This window comes from Atractosteus spatula, unplaced genomic scaffold, assembly GCF_055471065.1.
Source record: "Atractosteus spatula isolate fAtrSpa1 unplaced genomic scaffold, fAtrSpa1.hap1 Scaffold_2, whole genome shotgun sequence".
Lineage (NCBI taxonomy): Eukaryota > Metazoa > Chordata > Actinopteri > Semionotiformes > Lepisosteidae > Atractosteus > Atractosteus spatula.
The window spans coordinates 172,099-189,079 of NW_028296763.1; the positions used below are offsets into that span (position 1 = coordinate 172,099).

At 53.1% G+C, this 16,981-nt stretch overlaps 3 non-coding genes across 3 annotated transcripts; all 3 read left to right on the top strand.

Moving 5' to 3' along the window:
* On the top strand, positions 1-193 carry LOC148808683 (U2 spliceosomal RNA). The gene has a single exon (XR_016087964.1). It is a non-coding gene; the product is annotated as a U2 spliceosomal RNA (small nuclear RNA).
* A 6,150-nt stretch (positions 194-6,343) lies between these two features.
* Positions 6,344-6,536, top strand: LOC148808684 (U2 spliceosomal RNA). The gene has a single exon (XR_016087955.1). It is a non-coding gene; the product is annotated as a U2 spliceosomal RNA (small nuclear RNA).
* Positions 6,537-12,756: 6,220 nt separating this feature from the next.
* LOC148808685 (U2 spliceosomal RNA) lies at positions 12,757-12,940 on the top strand. Its single transcript, XR_016087958.1, has one exon. It is a non-coding gene; the product is annotated as a U2 spliceosomal RNA (small nuclear RNA).
* The last annotated feature ends 4,041 nt before the right edge of the window (positions 12,941-16,981 follow it).

Consider the following 16,981-nt stretch of genomic DNA (forward strand, 5'->3'; position numbering starts at 1 on the left):
TGTTCTTTTTGTATTATTGTGTAAAAACAAAAAAAAAAAATCTGTTCTTATCAGTTTAATATCTGATATGTCCCCCATCGGGGGACCACATATTAAACGGATTTTTGGAACAGGGAGCTGGATCAGGAGCTTGCTCCGTCCTCTCCACGCATCGGCCCGGTATTGCAGCGCCTCCGGGAACGGTGCACTACCTTCTCTCAGCGGTGAAAAGACAGACGTAGCTAGCAAACAAGCGAGGTGGACCGGAGCTCCTTCCTCTCCGGTCTCGTCTCTCGTCCATCCGTGTGTCTCTGTGCCTCTGTGTCTCTCTCTCCCCCTCCCCGTTCCCGTGCTCCCTCCGTGCGCTTTCCCGCGTCTCGACTCTCTCGGCAAGCAGGCCGGCCCCCTTTTCGGCTCCCGTGCGTTTTCACTCCAAAAAACTTAGTTTTTTCCTCCTTTTCCCTGGGAGGCAGGCGTGGCTTGTGTGTGTGTGTGTGTGTGTGTGTGTGTGTGTGTGTGTGTGTGTGTGTCCCCGTCCTTGCAGGCGGGCCCCTTTCGACAGCCGGGCGTTTTCCCTCCAAAAAACTTAGTATGTACACCTTTTCTTTCTTTTTTTTCGGCAGGCAGGCAGGCAGGCGTGTGTGCGCGCGCGCGTCCCCGTGCCTCCCGAGAGAGAGAGCTGCCCCTTGCCTCTGCCCGCAGGTGCTGGCGGTCCGCTTTCGCTTGCAGCTGGTTGGGCACAGCTGCTGCCGGTGGGAGGGGCCTAAGCTAAGGAGGCCGGGCGGCTGGCGCCCCCCGTGGCTGCGGTCGTTGTCGGGCCGTTGACAGAAGATCAAAGAGCAGGGCCCCCGCCCGGGACTGGCAGGAAGGCCATTTCGGAAGGATGGAGAGAAGACCGAGCACCAGAGAGGCGAGGCTGAGGAATACGATCCGGTTCGTCTTGAAAGAGGAGGAAGGAGCCCAGGAGTTGGTCTACAGGGATACTTTCGAAGAAGTGGTTCTGGAGAAGGCTTTGGGTGTGCACCCGGAGGACACTTACTGCCTACAGGACTTTCCCGGGAAGAAGGTATTTGACCTCACTTTGATTTCTGACACTAAATGCAATGATGTTTGGTCACTTGCTAGTGAGCACCGAAACGAAGAGCCGCTCAGACGTTTTTATATTGACCCTTTATTTGCAAGAGAACTGCGGCCATTAACAGTGCATGTGTTCAATCCTTACATGGCGGAGGAGGACATTGTGAGCTTCCTCAAACGCTTTGTGGATGTGCAGGACGAAGGGGTCAAATTGCTTGATAGGAAGAAATACTGGAGTGGAAAAAGACGGTACCGAGTACAATTCAGGTTCAGTGCGCAGGCAAGCGACGGTTTGCTCCACCCGCCAGCTTCCTTCACTATTGGATCAAACAATGGGTACTTGTTTTATCCGGGCCAGCCCCTCACGTGCAGGCGCTGTGGTCAAGAGGGTCATATAGCTCTGAACTGTATAGAGCAGATATGTAGAAGGTGTGATGGTATCGGACACGTCGCGTCTGCTTGCACAGAGGACATTAAATGCAATTTATGTGGAACACCAGGCCATGCCTATAGGGAGTGCCCCAAAAAGGCTAGGAGCTATTCCGCAGCCATTGGCAGGCTACGGAAGGATGAGGAAGCTGTGTCTGCAGGCCAAAGGGACTCCGGGAGCGAGGCAGCTGGCACGGGCGTGTTGGGAAGCTCGGCAGAAGATCCTCCAGTGGAACTGGAGGCAGCTGAGGAAGGTGTCCCAGGAGACAGTGAGGAGCGGATGGTAAACGAGGAGATGGAGACGGGCCCCCCTGGAGAGGACATCAGCCTTGATACACCCGGGCTGCCTTTTTTAAAGGACGTGGTGAGTGAGATGGAGGGCGTGGCCCCACAGAGAGACTGGGGGGATAGAGCGGAGGAGGAGGAGGAAGATGGTGCTTCGTCCTCCAAAAAGTCAGTTAAGAGGAAGGCTGCCGGATCCGATGAGCTTTTTGCAAAAAAAGCGGGCAGAGATCCGGAGGAACCGTCCCCGGGCGACAGGCAGGTGTCTGAGGCTCCAGCCCCTTTTCCGTGCCGGGTGGAGGAAGAGGAAGGAGAGGTCCGGGTAGAGGAGCATGGGGAGCTTGGTGACAGCGGCTCCTCAGAATCCACTGGAACACCATTCGTCCCTGAAACTGAAGGCATTGACGACGGAAGCGGTATTGTACTTACCCAGGACTTGACGGCCAGTGCAGTCCCAAGGCGAGGGGAGGAGGAAGGCCTCTGGCTGGACTCGGAACTTCCACGGGACTTTGTAGAGCTCTGTAAATGGGATGAGAGGAGCGTTAAGGTTATATGGCCCGTCGATTTTGAGGAACAGCAGATATCGCAGAGGGACATTCGTTACGATTGCGTGCGCGAAGGGAGTGAGATCCGGCGTTTCCGGCTGTATGGGGAGACACACGCGGAAATCGGCTCTAAAAGGATTCTTCTGCGGGACATTGAGAGGAAGTGGCGAAACAATGAGGGCATGGCAAAGGCGGCCTTTGCGGCAGGTGCATTCAAAAGAGATGGCGGAATAGTGAAGTACCTAGAAGCATCTTCTAGTTTCCTGAAAAGGTGTAAATGGATGGAGGGGAGCATAAAGTTTCCTAATCGGGCCGGGGGGCTTAAAAATGTTTTAAGGTCTTTCCCGGGGGTTAAGATTGAAAGTGATGGGAAAACTAGAAAGGTCTCTGGATTGTACGTGTATGGGCACAAGGAGTCGGAGGTCAGGGACGTGTACATCGCGGCCATGAAGATTATTAGGAAATGGGAAGGGAAGACCTAATCAGTATCCGAGATGAAGCTAGCTACTCTCAATGCGAGGGGGCTAAGAGACAGGGTGAAGAGAACAACAGTGTTTCTTTCCTTGAAAAGCCTAAACTTTGATGTGTGCTTTTTGCAGGAAGTGCACCTGAAGAACGACAAGGACGTTGTGGCTTTTACGAGGGACTGGGACAAGGGTGGGTCTCGGTGGAGTGTGGGAGGGGTCCACTCGTCGGGTGTGGGGATTTTATTTGGCAATCGCGAAATGATTGTGGAAGAGTGCAATGTAATAGTGCCTGGGAGGGCCTTGAGTGTGGATGTGTGTTTTGGTAACAATAATTTTAGGTTTGTTTCAGTGTATGCCCCTGCAATAGGCTCCTTGAGGGCAGATTTTTTTAAAGAGCTATACCCGCTTTGTGCTACAAACAAAACTCTCGTCATAGGTGGAGATTTCAATGTGGACCTCAGCAGCCGGGAGGATGCGGGGGGGAAACAGCTGCGAGTGCTTTTGACGCGTTTTAACTTAGTGGATTGCTTTTCCCGAGTTGCACCCGGAGCAGTGGCGATGACTTGGAGGAACACAGCAGGTGTTGCAAGACGCCTGGATTACGTTTTCGCCTCAAGGGAAGTGACAGTGGAGAGAGCTGCTGTCCAGCCAACGTGGTGCTCCGACCACACCATCGTCGAGGTTGAATTGCGTCTTCAGCACAGATTGTATGGCAGGGGCTTTTGGCGAATGAATGTGGAGGTATTGAGTGAGGAGCCTTACCTTAAGTGTATGGCATCCAAGCTGAATGAGTGGTGGGGCGCAAAGAAGAGCTATATTTCGGCTCTGGACTGGTGGGAGGTAGTAAAGAAAAGAATCAGAAAGTTCACGAAGGAGTACAACCTAAATCGCCGGAGGAGTGAAGTAAAGGAAGGGAGGATCTTGCAGCAGGAATTGATTAGCCTCTATTCTCAGCTTAATGAGGGGGTGGAAGTTGACATGGAGGAGATAGCAGATGTCAGGGCCAGGTTGAAAGCTTATCATCAGCAAAGAGCTAGAAGCTTTCTGTTTAAGGCCCGTATCGATTCCCTGTTGCAACAACAGACATGCGCCTCCTTCTTGTTCAGGCAGGTGAGGAAACTTCAAAACAGAAGAAGTATGAGTGGGGTCCGCGTAGGTGTTGACAAGATAGTGGAAGACACTGATGGCATGCTGAAGGCGGTCCATGCGTACTATCAGGAACTCTTCTCTGGAGAAACTGTAGGAGAAGCATCGGAGTCCGCTGCGCTTGAGTGTATTTCTGCGCGGGTGTCGGAGAGTGGCAGGTGTTTCTTGGAAAGGCCTATTAGTCTAGAAGAACTTAAAGAAGCACTAGCCGGGATAAAAAACAGGAAGGCACCGGGCTTAGACGGCTTACCTGCAGAATTTTACAAGGCTTTTTGGGACATACTAGGGCCTATAATGCTCAAAATAACAACAGAGGTCGTCACTAAAGGAAGGTTAGGTGACTCAATGCGTGAGGGGGTCTTGACCTTATTAAGAAAGGGCAGACAACGGACTTGGGGAATTGGGGGCCGCTCACTATGTTGTGTACCGATTATAAGCTCATTGCCAAGGTACTGGTCAATCGTTTGAAAGAGGTAATAGGGTCTGGTAGGCAAGGATCAAACTTGTGGTGTGAAAGGGAGAAGGATCAGCTGGTCTCTGCAGCTCATTAGAGATGTAGTTGCGTGGTCAGAACAAAGGAACCTGCCACTAGTTTTAGCCAACCTAGACCTGGAGAAGGCGTTTGATAAAGTATCGCACTCATTCTTGTGGCAAGTGATGGAACGAATGGGCTTCGGACACACTTTTATCGGCTGGCTGAGGATTTTGTATGCACAGGTGGGCAGCAGAGTTGTGGTCAACGGCTTCATCGGGAAGTTCGTGAGACAAAACTCCGGAGTGAGGCAAGGTTGCCCCTTGTCCCCGTTGCTGTTCATCCTCTACATAGAACCGTTTGTGAGGATGATAAACATGACCCCAGATGTGGACGGGCTGTTAGTGCCTGGGAGTGGCGGAGAGCGTGTCAAGTTGTCTGCGTATGCGGATGACGTCACGCTGATACTGACCTCCGACCATGGCCTGCATAAAGCTCTGGTCCTTTTTGAGGATTTTGCTAAGGTGTCAGGGGCCAGACTGAACAAACAAAAGAGTAAGGTAAAGTTTTTCGGGTTATGGAGGGAGAGGGAGGGAGGGATATATGGGTTGGACTTTTGTAAGGGCCCCTTGAAAGTATTGGGCATCTCTTTTCAAGATCAGGGGATGGTGCATCAAAACTGGTTGCAAACTTTAGAAGTCACAAGGTTGAGACTGCAGCGATGGAGCGATAGACTTTTAACTTTTGTGGAGAAGGTTGTAATATTAAAGACAGAAGTCTTACCCGCTCTGATACACCTCGCCTATGTCTTCCCAATGCCTGCAAGATACAACAGATATCTTGTTAAAGTAACCTTTGATTTCTTATGGAACAAGAAATATGAGTACATCAAGCGCATCGACATGTACCGTCCAATCGAAAAGGGAGGTAGGGGGGTTCCAAATATCCCCATTAAACTTAACTGCCTGTATGTGTCAGGGTTATGCGCCGCTTTAAGTCAACCAGTAACGCACAGCTCTCAGTCTTTTGCAAGGTTTTGGCTCGCCAGCAGCATGCGACACCTTACTGGCTGGAGGAATGATGTCCCGCACGGGGAGGACTTACCGTGGCATTACAGGCATGCAGTCTCCTGGGTGAAAAGTCATCTGACAGGGAAAGATCCTCCTCTGGCGAACCACAGGGCGCTGTACCGCGCTGTGATGGAGCAGGGGGAAGCCACGATCGTCGGGGGTGTTGCCACAAAGACCTGGAAAAGAGTTCAGCCTAAAGGACTGAGGCTCGACATGCTGGACCTGAACTGGCTGGTGGCATGGAAGAGACTTCCGGTGCGGGACATTTTGTATAAGCACAAGCTCACCAGGCAGGCCGGATGCCCACAAGCGGACTGCCAAGCTGTCGAGTCGATTGAACATGTGTTTTGGTTTTGTCATTTTGCACAGTGTGTGTGGGGGAAATGTGCGCCTTTATTGGAAACGTTAGAGACAAGTTTTAAAATCAATCTGGCGACCTTAATGTATGGCGTCGGGGGGAGGGGGAGAACAAAAAAGACTGCTTTTGTTTTATGGTTTCTGATCAGTTGTGTTAAGTTAGAATTATGGGCTGCCAGAAATGTGTTAGTAAAAAAAGGGGTGTTGCGGAGTGTGAGGGGAGTATGGAACAAAGTTGTGTGGGATGTCAAATGCATGATAGCAGCTGACTTACGTAATTGGAGCTATCATGCGGTGAAAGAAAAATGGAAATCCCTGATGGATATTTAGAGGAGAAAGGTTGATTCTGAGTTTTAAGAGAGTTTAGTTCTTGGAGGGTGTGTGTTCATTAGAATAAGGGGTGGGGTTATGGTAATGAGGAGTGTTTTGGGTTTTTGCTTTTTGTTCTGTTACAGGGTTTTGTTTTCTGTTATGGACAGCGTTGTTGTTGTGATTATGGTTTGATTATGGTTGTTTATGATGTCTTTTGTCATAAAATATATTTAAAAACAAAAAAAAATCTGTTCTTATCAGTTTAATATCTGATACGTCCCCCATCGGGGGACCACATATTAAACGGATTTTTGGAACAGGGAGCTGGATCAGGAGCTTGCTCCGTCCTCTCCACGCATCGGCCCGGTATTGCAGCGCCTCCGGGAACGGTGCACTACCTTCTCTCAGCGGTGAAAAGACAGACGTAGCTAGCAAGCAAGCGAGGTGGACCGGAGCTCCTTCCTCTCCGGTCTCGTCTCTCGTCCATCCGTGTGTCTCTGTGTCTCTGTGTCTCTCTCTCCCCCTCCCCGTTCCCGTGCTCCCTCCGTGCGCTTTCCCGCGTCTCGACTCTCTCGGCAAGCAGGCCGGCCCCCTTTTCGGCTCCCGTGCGTTTTCCCTCCAAAAAACTTAGTTTTTTCCTCCTTTTCCCTGGGAGGCAGGCGTGGCTTGTGTGTGTGTGTGTGTGTGTGTGTGTGTGTCCGTCCTTGCAGGCGGGCCCCTTTCGACAGCCGGGCGTTTTCCCTCCAAAAAACTTAGTATATACACCTTTTCTTTCTTTTTTTTCGGCAGGCAGGCAGGCGTGTGCGCGCGCGCGTCCCCGTCCCTCCCGAGAGAGAGAGCTGCCCCTTGCCTCTGCCCGCAGGTGCTGGCGGTCCGCTTTCGCTTGCAGCTGGTTGGGCACAGCTGCTGCCGGTGGGAGGGGCCTAAGCTAAGGAGGCCGGGCGGCTGGCGCCCCCCGCGGCTGCGGTCGTTGTCGGGCCGTTGACAGAAGATCAAAGAGCAGGGCCCCCGCCCGGGACTGGCAGGAAGGCAGGCAGGCAGGCAAGAGAGAGGGGGAGCAGAGTCCGGCGGCAGGCCTCTGGCTGCAGGGAGGCCGGCAGCTGCGCGGGTCCCGGGCTCCAGAGGAGAGTCGGCCTGCGCCACTGTGCGCCAGCGGAACGCCCGCGCGTCGGTCCGCGCCTTTAGGGGCATCGCTTCTCGGCCTTTTGGCCAAGATCTGAAAAGTACGTGGCAGGCCCGCGGCTTGAGGACTTGGCTGGGGGACGAGAAGACGACGACGGAGAAGACGGCGGCGGCGGCGGCGGCGGAGAGGAGGGAGACCGAGAGCCAACCAGAGGGAGGAGGAGCAACCCACCGGAGGAGGAAGGAGGCCGCGGAGTCCAAGCTACCACGGGTAGTCGCCCTGGGTTGAGCCCAGGGGGCGAAGTGGGGCTTCCAGATGGTGGCGGCGGCGGCGGGTGAGTGGACCCGCGACTGGGCACCCTCTGTCCCGTGAGGGACAGATGCGGTGCACAGTGCGCTTCGTGGTTAAGAAGGCGGAAGATAAAGCCATCTGGATGAAGAGGGACAAGTTTGAAAGAGACATTTTGTTTCATGCACTGGGGATTAAGGTCAAGGACATCACTAGTTTGCAGGATTTTCCGATTAAAGGCATTTTTGATTTGACGATGGAGTCGGACAAGTTGTGCGAGACTGTGTGGCAGAAGGCGCAATCGGGGAAAAATTCTTTTCCGATGTCTTTGTTTTTGATGGAGCCTCTCTTTGCGAGGGAGCTGAGGACGCTTACCGTCCACCTCTTTAACACGTTGTTACCAGAGCGAGACATTGTGATGTTCTTAGCCAGGTTTGTGGACATTCAAGGGGCCGGAAGCAAAGTGGTGGACGAGGCGGGTGTCTGGACCGGGAGGAGGAGGTATTTGGTCAGGCTCCGACCTAAGCTGTCTGGAGAAGAGGGCGTTTTGCATCCCCTTGCCTACTTTAATATCGGGTCAAACAGGGGCTACCTTTTCTACCCAGGGCAGCCCCTGACGTGTAAAAAGTGTTTGCAACAGGGACACATCGCAGCGAACTGCCCGGGAGGTTTCTGCAGGAGGTGCGGTGCGGAGGGACACGAGGCGAAGGACTGCGGACAGGTGCTGACCTGTGATCTGTGTGGGTCGGCGGGTCACGTGTATCGCTCGTGTCCCAGGAAGCAGAAGAGCTTCGCGGAAATTGTGAAGGCTCCCACCAAGGATCCGAGACTGGACTTACCAGGACCCTCCGGTGGTCCGTTTATTTTTTTCGGGACTGTGGGGAAACCTAAGGAGGGGGATAAGGGTGGACCAGGGCAAGCAGCAGAGGGGGCGGGGGAAGCGGGTGACGAACACCCAAAGTCCAGGTCCTGGGCCGATATGGTCCCAGAAGGCCGACCAGAGTCCCCGAGCTGGTCCCCGGTCCTAAGTAGGTCTGCAAAGAGGAAGGGAGGGAGAGGGTCGAAGGGCCCTGATTTACGACGCGCCATGTTGAGGATGCAAAATCGTTTCCTGGGGCTGCCTATTGAGACTTTAGGCAGCGATTCAGAGGGAGTGGAGGAAGACAGTGGCAGGGAGGGGGTAGCATCCGGGAAATCTCTCGAGTCTGTTTTCGAAAAGGTGGAGGGTGCGGGGGGAACGACGGGAAAGAAAGGTGAAGAGGTGGTGGGGAGGGTGAAAGCAAGGGGGAGAAGGTCGGGGGAGGGATTGGAGGTGGAGGGCTGTACTCTTTCTGCCGTTTCAGTCACCCCCGAGGAACCAGAGGAGGTGGAGGTGAGCGAGGAGCCAATTCCTCCAGGTCAAGGTGAGCCGGCAGTGGCTAGTGAGGGAAGTGAGATGGAGGCAGGGGGTTCAAAGGAGATAGAACAGCCGGCTCACCCGCAAGTCTCCAGGGATCCCGAGAGCGAGTCATCTTCCTCGGGGGAGGGGAGCCTGCAGCACTCCGGTGAGGAGGAGAGTGATTCGGCATCAGCTGACACAGACAACTCAGAGGTTAGCCAGGAAGCGGCGACTAGGGTACAAGCCCCTCATAACCCGCCATGAGTCGTATTATTTGTACGATTAATGTGAGGGGTTTGAGGAACCCAGCGAAGCGGACTGGCGTCTTCAAAGACCTTGCAAGTCGCCAGTTCGGCTTTTGTTTTGTTCAGGAGGTTCATTTGGGGTCACAGAAGGATGTGGCGGACTTTAAGAAAGAATGGCAAAAAGGAGAGTCCTGGTGGAGCATTGGAGGGGTGCACTCTTCAGGCATCGGGATTTTATGTGGGGTGTCAAATTTTGTGGGGGGAGAAGTTTGTGTGGTAGTTCCGGGGCGTTTATTGGTAGTGGATGGGGTGTGGGACGGCTTGAAAGTGCGCCTGATAGCGGTGTATGGACCGGCTGAAAGGCGCCTTCAGGCAGACTTTATAAAAAAGATAGAGCCACTCCTATTTACCAACAGAGCGGTAGTGATGGGCGGAGATTTTAATGTTGACATTGGTGACACAAATAGGGCAGGGGCGCGAGCCCTGAGAGAGTTGGTGAGTCATTTTAAATTGCAGGACGGCCTTAACATCTCGGGTCCGGCCTCTAAACAGTTTACTTGGAGCAACGGCAAGGATATCTTCAGGAGACTGGATTACATCTTCACTACCCTAAGTGGATTGTCTACGGTAGGACAAATCGTTCCGGTATGGTTCTCTGACCACATGTTGCTGTCTGCCTGTCTGACCTCGGATGACCCAGGCCCCAGATCAGGTTACTGGAGGCTAAATATTAAGGTGTTGTCCGAGGTTGAGTACAGAAGCAGGATATTTGGCCTGATTGAGAGTCTCTGCAGCCAGAGATGGAAATATCTGACCGCTGTTAATTGGTGGGAGATGTGTAAAAGAGTTATATGTAAGGAATCGGTCAAATATTGCCGAGACAGGAGACGGAAAGAGAGGGAGGATTTAGATCAGCTCCAACATTATTTACAGACCCTCTATGAGGAATTTAATCAGGGAGGCTCTTTTGACGCACCGAAGGCGGCAGAGATCAGGCTTCGGATGAAAGAGTGGTGGTTGGCGCGAGCCAACGATTTCCTTTTTAGAGCGAAGGGCAATTGGAGAGAAAGGGATGAGAAATGCTCGGCTTTGTTTTTCGGCTCGGTGCGTTCTCGGCAAGCCAGAACTTTGGTGGAAGGGCTAAAACAAAAAGACGGTTCCGTTACCTCTGACCCAGCTGATATGGTCAGGTGTGCCTCTGAGTTTTACAGAGAACTGTTCACTGGGAAACCAGTGGACACTGACTTGTGGGAGGAGTGGTTAGCGGGAATAGTGAGGGAAGAGGAGGGTATGCCTGAACTGGAGGGAGAGCTTTCAGGTGAGGAACTAAGGGAAGCCATGGCGGGGATGCGGAGGGGTACGGCTCCCGGAATTGATGGCTTGCCCATTGATTTTTACGTGGTGTTTTGGGATAAACTGCAGCCTATCCTGCTAGAAGTTTTTAACGAGATCTTGGAGTCAGGGGAATTAACGGGAACTATGAAAACTGGAGTTCTGTCTTTGATTTTTAAGAAGGGGGACAAGGAGGACCTGGAAAACTGGAGGCCGATCCAATTGCTCTGCACTGACTATAAGATCTTGGCCAGGGTGCTGAGTAGACGGCTGAGGAAGGTGATGCCGGGTCTGGTCTGCAGGGATCAGACCTGCAGCGTGGAAGGTAGGAAACTAGCCTGGAATCTCCAGCTGGTGAGAGACATCATAGAATGGGTAGAGGAAAGGGGCCTGGAGCTCATACTTGTAAGCCTGGATCAAAGTAAAGCCTTTGACAGAGTGTGTCATCCCTTCCTTTGGGAGGTTTTAAAGAAACTAGGGATTGGTGAAACTTTCATCCGATGGCTCAGGATTTTATATAACGGGGTCATCTCAAGGGTTTGTGTGAATGGAAGGTTGGGGATGGGGTTCGTGGTTAGTCGTGGGGTGAGGCAGGGGTGTCCCTTGTCCCCTCTCCTCTACGTGCTATACCTGGAGCCCTTTTTGCGACGAATCCGGAGTGACCCTTGGGTGGAGGGTGTACTGGTCCCGGGTAGCGGTGGGGCACAGGCAAAGTTGATGGCTTACGCGGACGACGTAACTTTGTTCCTTACCACTGACAGGTCTCTCTGTCGGGTTCTGCAGATAGCGGACGCCATGGCGGCAGGAACGGGGGCACTGCTTAATCTCAGCAAGTGCACCGTCAAATATTTCGGCAGATGGAAGAACAGGCAGGATGTGGTAGGAGGTCTCAAATTAGAAACAGGGCCCGTGAAGATCTTGGGGGTCAGTTTTCACACTGCTGACTCTGCCACAATTAACTGGAAGAGTAAGATCTCGAAGGTGAACCAGAAGCTAGGTTTGTGGCCGAGTAGGCATTTGACACTGGTAGGAAAAGTCCTGGTAGTGAAGGTGGATATATTGCCGTTGCTCATCCATCTGGCCTGTGTTTTCCCACTGCCTCCCAGGTTCCGTAGAGAGCTGGTGAGGACTATCTTCCGCTTCATTTGGGGCGGAGGATACGAGTACATCAAGAGGGCGGATATGCACAGGCCGGTGGAGGAAGGAGGTAGGGCGGTGCCGGATCTGCCGGTGAAATTGGACTCACTTTTCATCTCGGGGCTGTGCAGACTTCTGAAGGAGAGTCTGGACCACCTGTGCGTCCCCTTTGCACACTTGTGGTTTGCCTCTGCAGTAAAGCATCTTGTAGTTTGGACAAACACAACACCCAAGGCAGAAAAGTTGCCATGGTATTACAAGCATGCGGTACAATGGCTAAAAAAGCACCCAGGTGCTAAGGAAGGTACAGTATTGCTGGACCATAAGGCATTATACCAGCTGGCTACAGCAAAGGAGGAGTCGGCTATTGTGGGAGTTCCGGGAGAGGTCTGGAAGCAAACGCAATCGGTAGGGCTGGAAAATAAGCTGAAGGACCTCAATTGGTTGGTTGTGTGGAACAGACTTCCAGTTCGAGAGACTTTATATAGACATGGTCTCTCCAGGCAGGACAAGTGCCCACGCACTGACTGTCAAGAAACCGAGTCCATCGCACACGTCTTATGGGATTGCGGTTTTGCACAGAGGGTATGGGACCAGTGTGGGGGTTTCTTAACGCAGGTGAAATCAGACTTTGTGGTGTCCAGACAAGTTATACTGCGGGGAATCCCAAAAACACGTAGATGGGGGATCAATTTTTTGTTATGGTTTGTGATGAGTTTTGTGAAATATCATCTGTGGGCATCGCGCAAAGACCTCACTGAGCATGGGGTCAGTGGAGCACCAGCCGCTGTCGTTTATAAAGTTAAATATGATATAGCATGTCGGGTAAAATGGGACATTTTGAGGTGGGGTTTTGCCGCAGCCAAAGAGAGGTGGAAGGGGCTTTTTTCGTTGGTGTGATTATTATGTTTTGTATAGCAAAAGTCGGCATGTTTTTGGTAATTGTTTTGTTTTTTTCAGATGTGGGGGTGGGCTTTGATTTGCATTTGAGACGGGGTTAGGGAAATTGTATTTTGCTTTGGTTTTCAGAGGGTTGGGTTTTTGAATGTTGTTTTCTGTGTTTTTTGAGTAACATGTGGGTTGATTTTTTGTGTGGTGGGTATTTTTTGCCGTTTGGATGTTTTATATGTTTCTAATAAAAAAAAAAATCTGTTCTTATCAGTTTAATATCTGATACGTCCCCCATCGGGGGACCACAAATTAAACGGATTTTTGGAAAAGGGAGCTGGATCAGGAGCTTGCTCCGTCCTCTCCACGCATTGGCCCGGTATTGCAGCGCCTCCGGGAACGGTGCACTACCTTCTCTCAGCGGTGAAAAGACAGACGTAGCTAGCAAGCAAGCGAGGTGGACCGGAGCTCCTTCCTCTCCGGTCTCGTCTCTCATCCATCCGTGTGTCTCTGTGTCTCTGTGTCTCTCTCTCCCCCTCCCCGTTCCCGTGCTCCCTCCGTGCGCTTTCCCGCGTCTCGACTCTCTCGGCAAGCAGGCCGGCCCCCTTTTCGGCTCCCGTGCGTTTTCCCTCCAAAAAACTTAGTTTTTTCCTCCTTTTCCCTGGGAGGCAGGCGTGGCTTGTGTGTGTGTGTGTGTGTGTGTGTGTGTGTGTGTGTGTGTGTGTGTGTGTGTGTGTGTGTGTGTGTGTCCGTCCTTGCAGGCGGGCCCCTTTCGACAGCCGGGCGTTTTCCCTCCAAAAAACTTAGTATATACACCTTTTCTTTCTTTTTTTCGGCAGGCAGGCAGGCGTGTGTGTGTGTCCCCGTCCCTCCCGCGAGAGCACTGCCCCTTGCCTCTGCCCGCAGGTGCCGACGGTCCGCTTTCGCTTGCAGCTCGCTCGGCACGGCTGCTGCTGGTGGGAGGGGCCTAAGCTAAGGAGGCCGGCCGGCTGGCGCCCCCCGCGGCTGCGGTCGTTGTCGGGCCGTTGACAGGAGATCAAAGAGCAGGGCCCCCACCCGGGACTGGCGGGCAGGCAGGCAAGAGAGGGGGAGAGCGGAGTCCGGGCGGCCGGCAGCCGCGTGCGGACCGGGCTCCAGAGGCGTCGGCATCGCTTCTCGGCCTTTTGGCCCAGATCAGAAAGTACGGGGCAGGCCCACGGCTTGACGACTGGGCTGGGGGGTGTGAAGACGACGACGACGAAGATTTTTTCTGCGCTGGAGGAGGAGGAAGAGCCAACACAGACGAGGCGGACGACTCATCGACGGAGGGCGGGAGCCGGAGATCATCACAAGCCACCACGGGTAGTCGCTCTGGGTTGAGCCCAGGGGGCGAAGTGGGGCTTCCGGATGGCAGCAACTTCGGCTGGTGAGTGGACCCGCCACGCAGCGGCTGGGCACCCTCTGTCCCGTGAGGGACAGATGCGGTGCTCAGTGCGCTTTGTAGTTAAAGATGCTGCACGGAAGGCGGAATGGGCGAATAGGGAGCGTTTTGCTTAAAGCGCTTGAAATAAGGAAGGAGGACATCACCTGTGTGCAGGATTTCATATCCAAAGGGATTTTTGACCTGACTATGGAATCGGACATTTTGTGCGAAACAGTCTGGCAGAAGGCCATGTCTAAGAAAGACCAGGCACCCTTAAGTGATTTTTTGCTGGAGCCCTTGTTTGCGAGAGAATTGAGGCCGTTGACTGTGCATGTGTTTAACCCGCGTGTCCCGGAACAGGATATCCTCACGTTCCTTTCAAGGTTCGTGGATGTGCAAAGTGCGGGGCAAAAAGTTACCGATGGTCTGCATATATGGACTTGTAAAAGGCGGTATTCAGTCAGGCTGCGGTCTAACTCACTTGAGGAAGATGGAGTATCGCACCCCCCAGCGTACTTCTCCATCGGCCCGAGCAAGGGATATCTGTTTTACCCGGGGCAGCCTTTGTCCTGTAAGAAATGTTTCCAGAGAGGGCATAAGGCGGTGGACTGCACTAGGGCCTTTTGTAGGAAATGTAAAGCAGCGGACCATGAGACGGCCAATTGTGGGACATTGTCAACTTGTAACCTTTGCGGAGCATTTGGTCACATGTACAGATCCTGCCCTGAGAAATTTCGCAGCTTCGCGGAAGCGGTCAGAGCACCAGTGGCTGGTCCCAGAGACGCCCTCCCTGGACCGTCCAGAGACCCAAGGATCTACCGGGGTTCCCGAGCATGGACTGGGAAGGAGAGAGGCGGCGAACCAGAGAGAGGCAGTGAACCGGAAAGAGGCGGCGTACCCGAGAGAGGCGGCGAACCTGAGAGGGCAGCAGTGGCGACATCGAGACCAGCAGAGGAGGGGCCAAGCGTCTCGTCCCGGGCGGCGGAGGTGGCGAGGGTGAGCTCGGACTCCCTGGGCTGGTCCAAGCAGCCTAGCAGAGCGGCAATGAGGAAGCCTGTGCTTGTGTCGTTTGTAAAAGGACCGGACTCGCCGCCGGCAAAGCACATGGTGAACATTTTCGAGTTGTTGGCCACAGAAGACCCAAGAGAGGATGACAACAGTGTGGCGGACTCGGAGGAGATTGAGAGTGATGGTGGTATGAAAGGTGTTGTAAAAAAGAGAAAAAAGAAAAAGAAAAAGGGTGTTGTGAAAGAATCAGTGATTGTGGAGAAGGGGTGGGGGGAGGGGTAGTGGAGGAGAGTGGGGTTGGGGAGGCAGAGGGAGGAGAGGGAGAGGGCCAACAGAGTGTATGATCTGATGGAGGACTCCACTGGTGTTACGGTCTCCGAGGACCCCATCCCTCCGGGTCAAGGTATGGCTGGTGGCGATCCTGAGGAAGGAAGCACTGGAGGTTTAGAGCAGACTGGGGAGGAAAAGGAGGCTCACCTCTCTGACTCCGAGGATCCCGAGGTAAGTTCATCATCCTCGGGGGAGGGGTCCTCGCAGTTCTCCGGGGAGGCGGAGAGCGCTCCGGATTCTGTAGGCACGGAAAGGTCGGAGTTTAGTTTGGGTGAGGGATCGCCGCTGCAGACCCCCTATGATCCAACATGAGTCGTGTGGTATGTACAGTAAATGCCAGAGGGCTAAAGGAAAAATCGAAGCGAATTGGCGTCTTTAAAAAACCTCGCTGAACGCCAATTCGGCTTTTGTTTCTTGCAGGAGGTTCACCTGGGATCGAAGGACGATGTGACTGTGTTTAAGAATGAATGGGTGAAGGGTGAGTCTTGGTGGAGTGTGGGTGGTGTGCACTCGTCGGGTGTGGGGATCCTATGTGGGACCCCGAATTTTACAGCGAGTGCAGTTAACTCCATAGTTCCTGGGCGACTGTTAGTAGTGGATGGTGTGTGGGAAGGCCAAAAGGTGCGGCTGATAGCTGTCTATGCACCTGCTGAGAGGCGGCTGCAGGCAGCCTTCTTAAAGGATTTGGAGCCACACTTATTCACCAATAGGGCGGTGGTGTTGGGTGGTGATTTGAATATGGATTTGAGTGATGTGAGTGGGGCTGGAGTGCGAATTTGGAAGGAAATGGTCAGTCTTTTTCAGTTGCAGGACTGCCATAAAGGCTCTAGTCAGGCTCCCAGGTTCTATAGTTGGAGCAACGGAAGAGATATTTTTAGACGTCTAGACTATATTTTTACCACCCTACAGGGGTCGGCGCGCGCCGAGAAGATAACTCCGGTGTGGTTTTCTGACCACTTGTTGATGTCTGTTGAGTTGATATCAGATGCTTTGGGTTCCAGAGCAAATTATTGGAAACTAAACACGAAAGTGTTGATGGAGGCGGACTATCGAAGTTTGATAGTCGCGCTGCTTGAGAGTTTCCAAACAAAAAGGTGGAGGTTTCCGACTGCTGTGAGCTGGTGGGAAGCCTGCAAGAAGGCGGTGGCTAGGAACTCGATTAGCTATTGTCGGCGTAGAAGGGCGGCTGAAAGGAAGGAAGTGAACGAATGGCAGCGGGAGCTAGAAGACCTATATGTGACCTTCAACCGGGGGGGATCCTTTGACGCCGAGCGGGCTGCTGAGATCAAGCTCAGACTGAAAAATTTCTGGTCTGAGCGCGCGAGGGATTTCCTCTTCCGGCTGAAGGGCATCCTTTTGGAAGGCGAAGAGAAATGCACAGCGCAGTTCTTTGGTTCGGTCCGTACGAGGCAGACAAGAACTCACTTCGAGGGCCTAAGGCAAAAGGATGGGGCGATAACTAGGGACATCGAAGGTATGTTGAGGTGTGCCTCAGAGTTCTACAGAACCCTGTTTTCAGAGAAACCGGTGGACAGGGGACTGTGGGAAGACTGGCTAGCTGGTTTAGAGAGGAAGGCCATTGACAAAGGCAGCTTGGAGGCACGTCTGACAGATGTAGAGATAAGAGAGGCTATGGCGGGGCTGCGAAAAGGTACAGGTACAGCTCCAGGAATAGAGTTTTATATAACCTTTTGGGACCTCTTGCAGCCAATGC